The sequence below is a fragment of the Gouania willdenowi genome, chromosome 6, assembly GCF_900634775.1.
Source record: "Gouania willdenowi chromosome 6, fGouWil2.1, whole genome shotgun sequence".
Lineage (NCBI taxonomy): Eukaryota > Metazoa > Chordata > Actinopteri > Blenniiformes > Gobiesocidae > Gouania > Gouania willdenowi.
In genome coordinates this window covers 71,257,129-71,271,495 of record NC_041049.1, presented here as the reverse complement: position 1 = coordinate 71,271,495, position 14,367 = coordinate 71,257,129, and the positions used below count along the sequence as shown (strand labels likewise).

At 37.4% G+C, this 14,367-nt stretch overlaps 1 protein-coding gene across 2 annotated transcripts in view; it reads right to left on the bottom strand.

Annotated features, from left to right (window-relative positions):
- Positions 1-14,367, bottom strand: part of mgat4c (mgat4 family member C) — a 150,428-nt gene that overhangs the window by 71,514 nt on the left and 64,547 nt on the right. The window contains exon 2 of one of the 2 annotated variants that reach the window (XM_028451811.1): positions 12,723-12,777. The exons of the other annotated variant lie outside the window; for it this stretch is intronic. The gene's annotated coding sequence lies outside the window, so the exon portion shown is untranslated. The remainder of the gene's footprint in view (positions 1-12,722; positions 12,778-14,367) is intronic. 2 annotated transcript variants of the gene reach the window in all.

Sequence of the window (14,367 nt, the reverse complement as noted above, 5' to 3'; positions counted from 1 at the left end):
TCTTACAGTCATCTATTGATGTATGGGGGCCACAGCCATTGTCATTGTTGGAACTGAAAGGGTGGCCTCTGCCTCGCCATTTCCCCCACCACACAGTGGTACATAATAGGCTATCCGTTCCTGTGGTGCTATCGCCACGTCGCAGACTTTTTCCCCATTATCATAACACTTCCATCATAATAAGCAAGGAGAGCTTTCTAGTCATGACCACCTCTCACTGGGAGGGGGTCAGATGTGATTCCGTGCATGCTTGCAAGATGGTTAATTGGAAGAAATAAGGCTAAGGTTGGGAAATAGCAACACAACTATGCTCCTGGGTAATTTGCATTTGAGAGCTACAAATTCATTTGAAATACTAATGCGCTGCAAGTTTTATGTGATTTTCTTATGAAAAAATGTGTAAAACTATGTCAGTCTTAGTGTAAGTTTCTGATTTTTAGTCTGTCACTGATTAAATTTGAAAAGAGTCAGACAAACTTCTGCAGTCAATTGTAAAAATGTATACTATTTTCATATTATACAATAGTTTTATATACAAATGATAGTAATAATAAAACAACAGAACAAGCCAGATATTAGCAGTTATCTGAATCACTGATCCTGATATTGTACCGTGATCATTCACACTTAAAGAAGCAGTTTGACAGTCTTTTAGGCATTAGTTACACATAGCAAAGAAAATAATAGAGAAAAAGAAAGAGTTACTCATTACTTCACCAATAAAGTAACTTACTGGTTAACAGTCCCTGGGTTGAAGGCCAGCAGATCTTGAATGGAGAGTAGTTTGGATCACTTTAAATGTGTTCATTGAGTCTCTTTAACTTCTAACTTTGTTGTACTTCTACAGATCAGAGTTTATGTGGGAGTAAATAGGATCTTTGCATGCTCCTGCAATATTCTTGTCTTTCTCCACGATACAGTAGAAATAGTGAGAATATCTCCGTGAAGGGACTCGTGTTAAAGAGGGAATTCTTAATCTACTTAATTCTGCCATGATTAGTTACGTCCAGTGCCTCCTGGCCAGGCTGCCAATCCTCCCTCATCTAAACACCTGATTCAGATCAGTAATCAGGTAGGGAGGGAAGAGCAGATATTTGGGGAGATTTGCTCCCCATTTGACATGTTTGTAAGTTTGTTATTAGATTTCAGCCTGAACATTACTATTGGTCCTGTTTTTAATTTATTTTGAAGTAGGTTTAGTGTTTTTGTACGTTTTATAGTTCAGAGGGGGGACGCTGGGTGTGACGACCAGTGGACTCCCTACTTTTGTCCAGTTTGGCCAGGGTCTCCAGTCCGTTTTGTTTCTTTGAGTTAATTTTCATTCTGTTGGTACTCTTTAAGAACTTTGTGTCAAACACTTTGACAATATTTAATAATTGTTTGGTGTCCTTTTAATATTGAAGCCCCTCAAGCTTTTGATATACATCCTGGGGGGGGGGGGGTCTATCAACGCCCACTACTACGTCTGTGTTTGAATAGGAACAGGAATGAAGACAGAACTACATTGCAGCTGCCCAAAATGAATTCGTTCACTAATGTACATAAAAATTAGGCAGTAATGGACTAAATATTAATGATAACAGAGTTTCCTAATTACATTATAGTGTTAGCTACCGTTAAAAAGTAGAAACTGGTTACTTTGTAAAGCATTGATCCCAAGACTGGAAATACATATTTGATGTGCAAGAAGGAGTTCCAGAACAAATCACAGCTTGTAGCGAGTACTGGGACCTAATATACATAGTTTTCAATGCTTTGCAGGTGAGACTGAAAAGTTTTGTTTCGGATACATTAGAGCCTGGTCTACATTATCTAATGTTGTGATGAGGATATCATCCTTCAAAACTGCTTTATTCATCAAAACCTATTGAGTTTTTGTAAACTCTGTTTGGCAGCTCTTCAATTAGTTTTTTTTTTTTTGGTTCACTCCAGACAAGTTGCAACCTGAGGATGCTTTTTTAGGCAGGCAGACACGGACTTCAAAGGGAAGAGACAAGGTTGTGAAGACTGGAGGGGGTCCAACCAATGCACTTATTTTAGAGGACTCAGCACTTTATGCAAATGGCTATAGTGGTCTTCCTTTTTCTTCTCAAACTGTTGCTGGCTAAATGGTAGGAATATTAGAAGCAGTTAAACCTGGTTCAAAGTGAAAAGTTGGGCTGATTAACTCATTCAGTGCCAGCCATTTTCAGCTGTTTTAGAGCATTCTGACTATTTTTTAAAGACCCACAGAATATTTTGTAACATGACAATCTCCAGATTCTGAAAGATTAAAGTCTCTAATTTCTAATCTCTAATTTTCATTTCTGAAAAAATCTATTAGTGACTTTGAAGCTTTTTTTTTTTTTAATTTACTTTATTGACACCTCAACATTGTTTTCCTTCTATAAAACTACAAAACAACACAGAGACCAGGCTTTTGATGGCAACATTAGTATTATTTTGTTATCTGGGTCAGAGTTGAATGGATTTCTTACTGTATTTTGGCGTTCCTCCAAGTCTCTCCCCCGTCATTCTCCACACACATAACTTCCTCCTCATCCCGGACATGCCGAGTGTCACCTCTTGCCCTGTATTTTGATCGTTTTCTCTCACCGTCATCACCCTCTCAGTAGTCCACTTAGTTCCACACATGCTCTGGTTGAGTGTGAGCTGCTGTGAGCTCGTGAGAACTTCAGCATCAACTCTTATAGCGCCATTTTCTGTCTCTCTTTTGCTCTCCCTCTGAGCTCTGCCCATCAGAGGTGATCGCTCATCCAAAGGTGCACTGCTGCCACCTACATGTCACCAGTTGGTCACTACATCATGGTATAAGTTAGATATTCACCGGAGCGCTTCGTCACACTGTCTCCTAGCAACCCCAGCTGAAAAACACAATTGAAGTTTTTAGACGTGAATGTCACTCAATGAGTTTTTAAATACCAGTTATTGGAGTGGCACACCTAGGTTTCCATACTCAATGCAAGACCACCTAAAACCTGTACTTGAATGACCAAAAAATCTACCCATCTAGTGTTCCATACATGGCAATGAAGTTCTGAGGTCCACAATGCAATAGTGATGGAAAAGAACAGCTGTTCCCAATTCTTTTGAACCCTTGTGAACCTTCAGTCATTATTCCCTTCATTACTGCTGCCATCAACAGTGCAAAAAGCTGCCAGAAATCCTGGATGTATCCACAACTCATTATCTCAACATCAATTAATCACCCATCCAGCAATTTCATCTGCGTACCCTCCATTGATTCACAATACAGAGAAGAAAAAAAAAATCCCATTTAATTTACACACAAGAAGCTCCTTCAACCAATGCCACAGCAGAATTGAAGTCTTTACAGTCTCCTCCAGCTCTGTAAATCTGATGGAAAGGCACAGTGATCTCAGAGATGATAGAGCAGGTGTTTTTGGTATGGTGAAGCTCCATTTCATAGCTTTTCCATCTTCAGGCATGGCAGCAGGCGACCAGTGTCAGACAGCATCTTTTGTTCAAGTCCTAATTGGTGTAATTTATTGTCTTAACAGTCAGAGCAGCTGTGGCTTTACAGCGTAGCCCCAATTAAATCCAGATGCTGGAATGAAAAGATGGAGCTGAACGTGACTGGGGGACCAATCGCTAGTATTAATTCACATCTCTGTGATACAAAAAGAACAAGATGAGAAGAAAGAATGTCTTTTACAGTGTTAGCTAATATGAGCAGTTTAGATAAGGAATGCATAGATACATGATCGCAAATTATGGGAATTATTTCTCTGAGAGTCACAATGATTTACAACAAAAAGGAGTGGCCAAGACTGTGTCAGTGATGCAGCCAAAATTGCTGGAAATACATACATGTTGTTGTAGATTTAGCTCAGAGAGAGGGAGATGGTATGAACGTACAACCTGGGAACTACGAGGGGCAGGAGAAAGAAATCAGGTCACTGTGAAGATTTCTCCAGGGCAGGAGTTACCCTGCCGTACTGTGCTTGGCCTCGTCTGCCTCTTCTGTCCGAGGTGTTTCGACAAAGTGCCCCAGGGACAAACTCAAATATGAGTAATACACGATGAAGACGGTGCAAGTTCACCACCTCAAGATACTTTGGATTATCAGCGACTCCTTGAGCATCACATTTCAAGGAAAACTAAAAGAGCAACCTGCCCACTGTACAGTAGCTCTATTCATTTGTCTGCTTTGTGTATCTCTAGCTGTGTTTCCATTACCCTTGGAAATGTGCAAAATCTAAATAGTGCAATAAAAACTGGTAATGGAAACGCCTGAATATCAAAAAAAAAAAACAAAAGCACTGAAATATTGCTAAAAAATGTTTACGCTTTCATGAGGAGGATTTTACATATTGAAATGTGTCACAAAAGCGCCATGGAAACACGTCACAGAAGGTGACGTACCTGGTCACATGACCACTGCTCTAAAAAAACATGGCGTGGTATGTATAAACAGAACAGGAGAGCGGGACATTTCTTAGCGTTCTAATTAAAAATGATTAGTGCCACATTAGACGTGAAACAACAAAGGAATACAAAGTGTTCTAAGGAGGTTCGGAGCGTCAAAGTCACACGGGATGAGGCTCCTCCCCAAAACGATCTTCAATGGAAACATGTTCAAAACTCAATTATACTTCATAGACATTTAAAAATATTGCTTTTATTTTGTGAAAATCTGAATCAGAAACCCAGCTAGTGTCTTTATCTAAAGTCCTGTTTTTTTCTAAATGAGGGCGTGGCATGTTAAAGACCCCAAATGCTCATATAAAGCAGCCATGTTTCTCTGCTGATCTGTTTTAACGGTGGTGTCTTTTTGTTTAATTTATTTAAGTGCTGCTAATGTGCAGCAGGGAATAATAAAAGCGAACAACTGACACTGTGGCTCGTGCTTTATGACAAAAATTAAATGGCTAAATATGTATTAACCTGAATTATTGCTAAGCCTCTGACAAGTCAAAGTTTACATAAATGTTTCTCTAAACTGATAATGTACTTAGTATAAATTAAAAGTAATCAAATTATTTGTGGTAACATTGACTTCTTGTTTTTGGCATTAATTCCAAAGGAAATTTGCCAAAATGAAGATTTAGGCTACTATACCTTTTCCACGTCTATTTTTTAAAGTAATGTGAGGACAAGCTAAATTTCAATTTTAATATCTTTTTCTTTTCATGCCCAGTCAAACTCAGGAATAATAAATTTGACGCACTAATAAAGTTGTAGTCACTCAACTTTTAACCTCCAGCTAAGGAAAAAAAAATACAAAGAGATTAAAATGGATTTAATTCTAAGGATGACTTTGGAGTCTCACTTGAGGAAACGAGACAAAGGCAACCTCGTGCTTTCAAAGTACAGTAAAGAGGTTTAGGAACCGGAAAGGCTATTAATGTATTAATGAAGTTCTACCACTGACTCGACACTGGGTACCTGCAGGTATAGAAGATACAGCACCACACAATGATGGATGGATGTCTTTAAAATCTGCAAATGTACAACTAACAACATGTTAAAGCACTGCACTTTGGTTGAGTCATTTATTGATGTGAGAAGAGAAAAACATTCAAAATGTGTGTGAGTTTTTGCAACATTTAGCAACAAACCACATTTAAAAAACGTGTGATTTTTTTAATTTTTTTTTACGTTACTTTGGACCAGATTTGCAGCAATACTAATATTGCTTTTCTCCTAAAAATGTTAAATATAAATCTAAATGTTAAATCCATCCATCCATTTTCAGACCCACTGTTTGCTATTTTTCAGGGTCGCATCAGTCTGTCGGTGCCTTAAATGTTAAATTTAAATCTAAATGTTAAATCTACATTTCACAGGTGAAACTAAATATTTAGCTAGTATGAAAATTTACCAGAAGAACCAAAATAAAAGCTCATTCCGGTGAATTTGCAGATTAGCTAAATATTGAGTTTCACCCGTGACATTTAGATTTCACATTTAACATTTACATTTACGTTAAGACATAACATTTTACATTTACATTTAGCATTTAGATTTAACATTTAACATTGAGATTTAATATTTACCACATAGATTTAGATTTAAGATTGACATCATATTTTTTCAAGAAAAAAAATCACAAATTTCACAAGTATTGCTGTAAATTTGGTCAAAAGTACATTTTTTGAAACATGGTTTGTTGCTAAATGTTGGAAAAACGTTGCTGTTTATTTTAGCATGTGCAACTTTACAATCAGCCCCCATAGAATCTGACAGACCTTCAGAAATCATTCAATAGTGACTGTTTTTCCTTTTCGACCTTTATTACCTTTCCAAGTCTCTCAGAAAAAGTCAAACTCTTATTTGAGAGCAAAGATCCGTCTGTAATAATTGTGCCTGGATGGGAATCCTTGGTGCTAAGTAAGGATAATAAGATCTGACCCAATTAACTGTCTTTGTTAAATAAAACTCCACCGGCCCTCATTTAAACTGCAACACATGCAGCCTTCCTGTGTTTGTGTCTTTAGACTGTGATTACAGATTTAATTAGCTGAAGACCTTGCTTCAGGGAGACTCCTAAATCCATATTGATATTTCTGCACAGTTTGGTACCAGAGACCTTGGCTCCGTGTCCATGACTTATGAGGTTGTTAGCGGAAAAGAATAGAATAAATTGTAACTTTTCACCTTTAGCATTCAGACATGTAGCTAAATAATTAGTGAATGTGTTGTGATTTGACATTAGAAAAAGGGCCAGTCGTGCACATCATCAGCGTCCTGTAGATAATGGAAGAGCAGCGAGCAGAAGCGACTTCCAGCTTCCTTTTCTTTTCTGTACGACACAATGTTCATTGAGTTCATTGGAAGGTCACATGACTGACAGCAGTTTTTTTGAATGGACAAATCATGAGTTTCTGTTGCACTTCTACTCGTGAATTCATAAATCTTTAACAAGTCTGTCCACAGATTTGCGATGTCGTAACTATAAATGCAAATTCAACCAATTAAAATTCTGAATTCTGCACGGCCGCGCTATTATGTCCAATTACTGCAACATTTCCACATTTTTGATCCTAACTCCATCCTGATCCTTCCACGCTGGTACATCATCGTGTACGTCTACAAAACTGCTTCTTAGCTGTAAAAACGCTCTCTTTTACCAGCGGTTATTACGGCTAAACAATGAACCAGTCAGTTTTCTGATGTGTCGTGTGAAAGTCGAGGTAAATTGTTTTGCACTGAGTGTAATATTGTGGTAAAGCACAAACAAAAGTCTTTTTTTAAGTATGCTGTCTCTATTTCTTCTTAACACATATGTGAGGAGTGGGTGGTTATCTGCACTGTAGTAAACGTTCCCCTTTCAAAGAGTGCAGATCCTACATCTAAGGAGCATAGAGCAGGATGTATAAATCAGACTCCATGGTGACACCACGGTGGTTAGTGTAACTGCAGTCATCAGACAAACCACCGCGGGAACACCCATCAAATGTTTGTTTATCAATGTAGCACAGCTGATACTGTGGATAGAGGACGGACACCAGACCAGATATTTAGAACTGGTGTTCGGGTTTGGTCACATGGTGGCGTTTGCACTGCAGCGTTCTTGTTTTCCTGCTGCAGCAGCCACGCAGTGATCCACAGTGGATGTAGAGGAGCAGAGGACTTTTATAAAGGAAGACACTGTTGAAACATTCATTTGATACATTATAGGATTATGTGAATAGATCCTATGCGTCTGTTGTTTGTGTTTCACTTTCTCTTGGTACCCGTGCACTGATCTGATGTTGACATTAACAGCTGATTAATTAATAACAATCAATTGGTGCTTACCACTAAAACAAACGTACATATGTTATTTCTTTGAGAAAAAGAAGAGGTTTTCACTGTTGAGTCAGACTCAGACGAGAAAATGCCTCCCGATCATGTGACTGTTTACTGTAAGACCTGTGCACATGCCTCTGTGGAACCAAACAGTAGTTTAGTCCACTGTGCTTGTCTCCAAGCCGTCTTCTTCTCATTGTTTTTTATTTCCGTGTTAATCGGACACCTCGCTATGCCGCCGAGAACGCTAACCAGCGTCATTTAACGTCACGTCCGCAGTGTTCTGACCCAGAACATAAATACAAAATGTATAAAATATTTTCAAGGCAATAGGTAGAAATATGTGTGGACTCATTTTCTTTGGTTTAGAACGTTTCATCACACATTAGCATTGAAAAAACCTTCAAATTTGAAATGATAAAAAAGAGTCTCAGGCAGGCTGACATAAGGTATCTCTGTGTTTATCTGCATGAACTCAACAAATAACAACACCTTTCTTTTTTCATGTAACAAATATTTACTTGAGGCATTCTTAGTCTGCTATGTTTTATGTGTTCAAGATTGATTTTCAGGAAAAAGATGATATATATATATATATACTGTATATATGGGCAGCACCCTGCAGCTGATTGTGTTCAAAAACACAAAACACCAAGGAAATGTCACATAGTGTTGTCAGCGGTCATCAAGGTGGTTTATTTGATCCATCATGAAGCAGTTTAAAAAGCTACTGGGTAAATTCAGCAGTAAAAGACATTCTGATGTATTTGATAGAAACTGGATTGCTTTAGTAAAGAAATCAAACTCCAGATGGGGATATTTTAGTTTGGTTTACCAACGCCTCACCAAAGATGGTGGGATGTGTTGTAAGTTATTGTATTTAATGTTGCATTCGTATTGATTTTAAATTTAGATTCAGACGGTTTCTGTATTTGTAGAGCGAGAATAATTTCAAAGGGCAGATTTTTAAAGAGCCAGTTTTAGAATGAAAGCCTTCACAGAATAGTGATAAAAGCTGGAATGAAGCCTCTTTTCCTGTGAATGCGCTGGCTTATTCTCTCAGGTATGAAATGTAAAAAGCAGACTGCTGTGGGCTCCTTTTCATCATCACTGTACTGAGCATACACTACAGCGCGGTAAACCAAAGGGGGCTGCAAGTTAAAGCTCCGGTGCCAGAAAGGAAATGAAAATGAGGGCGGAGAGTATGGAGGTGTCAGGTTGGCTTGTCAAGCTCCCTCTGCACGTACTATGAATATTTCACCACTGATACACAGCAGCCTCCCAACCCAACTGGCACCCCTAGAGACAAACAAAAAGTAAAGAAACCAAGGCAAATAGAGTCTGCATAAAGATACAGTAAATAGATATTTCCATAAATAGATAACCACCAACCAGCGAGACAGACATATATCACTATAATCCCCAATGTTTCTGACTTCATCACCTCAAACAGATACCTGTCTGAGACTTCACCTCACAGCTCTAAATTCTAGCAGCCAGGCCTGACAGGAAGACTTCTCCAAAGCTGACAGCATCGCCTCATCATCACACAACGCAGGGAACGCCCCGGACACACACCGCCTGCTTTCAAAGGCAAAACACACCCACTGATGTAAAGCAACGTGGGTACACACACACACACACACACACACACACACACACACACACACACACACACACACACACACACACACACACACACAAAGAAAATGTGATGCAAAGGATGTGCAACAGAAGGAAAAATTGCCTCTGAGGTGCATTGTTAAATAAACAAAGAAGACTATCGTCCATGTTGAAGCACAGCATTGACGTGATGATGTCACCAGTGACAATTAGTGATGCACAATATCATATCAGCCGATGTACATAAACCAGAGTTGGGGTCCGTCACGTTTTTCAGTTACAATTAAGTTTCAATTACCAATGTTCAATTACGCTTACAGTGACCAGCATTTTTTGCAAATACAATTAAATTACAATTATTTGTTATCCCCTGAAAGTCAATTACCATTACATTCTCAGTTACTAAAGTTCAAGTAAATAAATAACATAATAAAAGTTAAAATTCCTCATGTGTTAGCTTTCTGTTAGCATCGCTAATGTTAACGGGTCCTAAATCAGCTGTAAAATACACACACAAAAAAAATCATCTAATTTATTTCCTATCTATTGGTTACTTTCCTAATCAATGAAAATATTGGTTTTAATATTTTTGGTGTGGGCATTTGAGTCTTTTTTGTGTCACTATACCCTTTGATTTTAATTTTTTTAAACAGTAAAATTAATGAAAGCTTGATACGTCATATTTTTCATTGTTAACTACATATGTGTAGAACTGTAACATGATTCCTTTAGCGTTAAATTATGGACATTTTTTATAGAATTTTCATGGCAATTAATTCAATTTTCTGAAATCAAATACAATCTAATTATGATTACATTATAACTATAGTTGAAAATTACACAATTACAATTGGAATTGACCCCAACACTGATGTGTGTGTGGGAGGGGCAGACTGTAAATCAATGGCGGTACGAGGCAATCAACAATCTCAAAGTAGACTTACGGTATTCACTGAATTTACCCATTTAATTTCCAAACTGTTACATTTTTTCATCATAAATCGCTATGACACGGAATGATAGAATCTAAAAATATTGTTTTTACCACTGAAATATAAAATCTAAGTAGGTCAGTGGATAGAATCTGTATTAATGAAAGGAAATGCAGACAATGTCTTAATTGTTTGCTTTAAAAACAATTGTCATGAATAAATGTATGTTTTACAGAATGTAAATTAAAACATTTTTCTTATTTAGCTCCAAAGATGATGACTGGTGTTACATCATTTTCAGCTTTGCCTTACGTCTGCGTTTGCCAGCGGGAAAACTCCATAAAGGGTAAACAGAATAATTCAGTATGTTGATTCTATTACAGAAAGTGTGTGTGTGTGTGTGTGTGTGTGTGTGTGTGTGTGTGTGTGTGTGTGTGTGTGTGTGTGTGTGTGTGTGTGTGTGTGTGTGTGTGCGTGCGTGTGTGGTGTCGGTATAAGTATAAGTAAAATATGGACAAATCTCTTGTGACAATGCAGACGGGTTCAGCGTTTGATAATCACGTAAATAAGCATTGGAAGAAAATGTGAACATGGATGTCTATCAAATACCAGAATATTTGTGTTTTATGATTGTGTTTTATGAAGTGTTAGCCAAATGGCTAATGGTCGTATGTAGTTTTCTTCCTAAAAAAAACACAAATATTTGAAAAGTTTTAGTTTGTCCATTTGTGGAGTAAAAATATGGAACAAAATGAGTTTGAAGCCAAAACAATGTTCAAACATAATTCAGTTTAAAAATAGGCATAAATAATTGATTTTCACAAAGTACAGGGATTCATATGATTACTAATCACCAGTTGTTTTTTTTAGCTATGGACTATTTGTGAATATATAGATTATTTGTTTAATAATATATTGGTAATGAATTGTATTATTAATTATTATTAGTGATTAAAGGGGCAGGATTAAATAAGTTTACACACATGTAAGTTAAGAGGTTTAAGTGTTGGTGAATCAAATCAATAGTCTATTTCTGCTGTTGTAATTCATCATTTTTCATTTTTTAAACTATTGTTCTTTTATTATTGTAAATGTTTGAAATAAAGACATCAATCAATCAATCAATCAATCAAACAGATCTTTACGCAACAGCAATCAATGCATTTGCTGATTTGTTTCACGTCACGGTGGCAGGTTTTTGTAAAATAGAGCTAACTATTGAAATAATCACATTAGTTTCTATATTTCATTGTTCCCTTTATTTTACTTTAATAAGTTCTTTCCTGCTTCTGTGTCCTTTGTTATGTTTGATGTTAAGCCAGTGGAATAGTTATAAAACATTTATTACAATTACAGAGAGTGGACTATACATCACAAGTATTCAATCAAACCATCATAACTACATACAGTACAACGTTTCATGGAATGATAATTCTCCTTCTGTCTAATTTTATGGGGCCCCCATAGTGAACGTAGAAAATGACACAAAAAATACACAAAACAAAAGCAAGAATACATAAAAAAAAAATACAAAGAATTACAACATTGCAGGAAAGTACAGTGAAAGACAACACAGAAAATTGTCCAAAAACATACAAAAATTAACAAAATGACAACAGTAATACACAAAATGACTCCAAATAACACAAACCAACAACAAAAATACACAAACTGCCTCAAAAAAACATTCAAAAAGTAAAAGAAAACACAAAAAAATGACTCAGCAAACCCACAGTACTAACAAATAAGCAAACAGCTCAAATACACAATGATTCTAAAAACATACATTTTACAGGAAAAATACACAAAAGGAGTACACGAATGCACAAAATGCCTAATAACAAGCAAGACAACAACAAACATACACAGAATGACAAATGACAAAAAAACTCTTTGTTCTTCAATGTGTTAATGCTTAGATTGATCATTATTCTAAATACTGACATTAATGTTGATAATGTGGCCTTTGCTTTACAGGCAAAACCAAACAAAAAACCTGATAAATGCTTGTGAGTGTCTTTCCTGGTTAGAAGTGTAGTTTTTGCCATCCATCACATCGTTAAATGTCCTTCATAACTGAGTGTTTCCTTTCCTGGCACAGAGTGACTCAAAATTAGGATCCTTGTTTTCTACGAGCTGAGATAACATCATCATAATAATTATAGTCAATGTCCTTTTATTGTTCAGCAGAAACACACGTTATCTTGAAAACTGTAGAGCATACTCCTCTGACACACATTCAAAGGTTCAAAAATAGGTGTTTTTTTTTTGGACACAGGTTAGCGATGTGAGCTATATGATTTAGGGATTGTTGTGTAATTCTGATCAATACAAACAACTGCAACAAATGAGCAGAGGTGCATCAGGGGCTCAGGACACAATCAAACAGTAAATCAGAGCAGAAGCACTTACTTCCACTGTGCACCCTATGGGCCGTCATTGCTGGGTGTGTCAGGGGTCTTCCAGGCTAAAGAGAAATAAGAAATAAAGAACCATTAAATCACAGTGCGACGCCTTGCTTGGAGAAACACGGACACTTAAACTCTGCGGTAAAAGGACTGTGAAGAGAGTTAAAACCCACAAAGACAAGACGGAGAGAGGAGGAGGAGGAGGAGGAGGAGGAGGAGGAGGAGAAGGCAACATTGATTTTCCCCCACTCTGAAGTCCCAGTTCATCATTCTATGAGACACACTCTATCGATCCCCCGCCTTGAGTTTGTTTGTAATTTTGGGGGCTCAGGACTGTTCACAAAGACAGATCCTCGTATGTGCCACTTGTCTCAGAGACGAAGAAAGGAGGGATCAAAGGCTGTTTAGAGACGACCTCATTTTGCAGGGTTTTCCTCCCCACTCTCTCAGTGTTTGTGGTCTTGTTGCCAAAGAAGCTTTAAAGTGGCGGAATGTTTACCTTTTTGTAAATTCATTTCTTTTTCGAACAAAAAAAACTCCAAAACTTGTTAAAAACCACTGCATGTTCTTGTATATTTCAAAATAAGAGAAGGCATGCGCTACTGCTCTATAATAAATGCTTAGTTTGGTTCTGTTTTTTTTATTCTAGACTAACTCGGTAAGTGAAAACAAGCTCGCTGTGTGCGGTATAAACATCTCATTATATAACTTCTGAACGTGGAAGTTCATCCTTCAAGCAATTACCTCCTGCTGTCATAAGGAGGCAGAGCCAAAGTGTTAAGTTGCCAAAGGCAGTAATAACTCAAACCTCTAATGCCTCTCAAAATGCTCTCTGCTCATGAATGTAAAAACAGCCAAATCTGACATTTTCATGCCACTAATCCTCTGAGGCGTGCATCAGTGTTTTGAAGTAGGCCATCCTGGGTAAGTTTAGCTAAAGGACTTGAAAAAAACAACATCCAGGTACAGATTTATTTCAGCCGTATTTCAAGAGATGAAGCAGTGCGCTACAGCGTGTGAATGAAGTGTGTTTCATTAGTGATCAAAGCAGATATAAATGACCTTTTGGTCTTTGCACTTAACATTCTTTTTCACCCAAACTCTTTTGCGGTGGAATCATGCTCCTGGTTTTACACATTTGTTAAAGTCATATTTTCATTGAAATAATCCATCTGAATGGCATCAGGACATTTTTCTAGAGCACCTCGTCTAGTTCACACACTAATCAAAAATGAATCAAGCACTTTCCCATTACGCCCTGTCCAGGGTGTACCCCCGCCCAGCGCCCTATGAGAGCCGGAGATTGGCCCCGCGACCCTGATAAAACGGGAATAAGAGGGTATGAAGATGGATGGATGGATGGACTTTCCCATTATTTGCAGGTCACAATGTATAATAATAGTATGTGCACATAAAACTGTATATTTATTGTTCAATGTCCATTTGATGAAACAGCAGAACTTCAAGAGTAAACATGAGAAAAACAGGTGATAGAGGTAGAATTAATAAAAAAAAGACTTGACAAGACAAAACAGGACTAGTATTCATATCAAGTTTATCTGAGCCCAAAGCTGATGTTGGTGGTGTAGAGAGGAGGAACCCTTTGGAGGCAGAAGTGGGTTTAAATAAAAGGGAATTTAATAATAAAA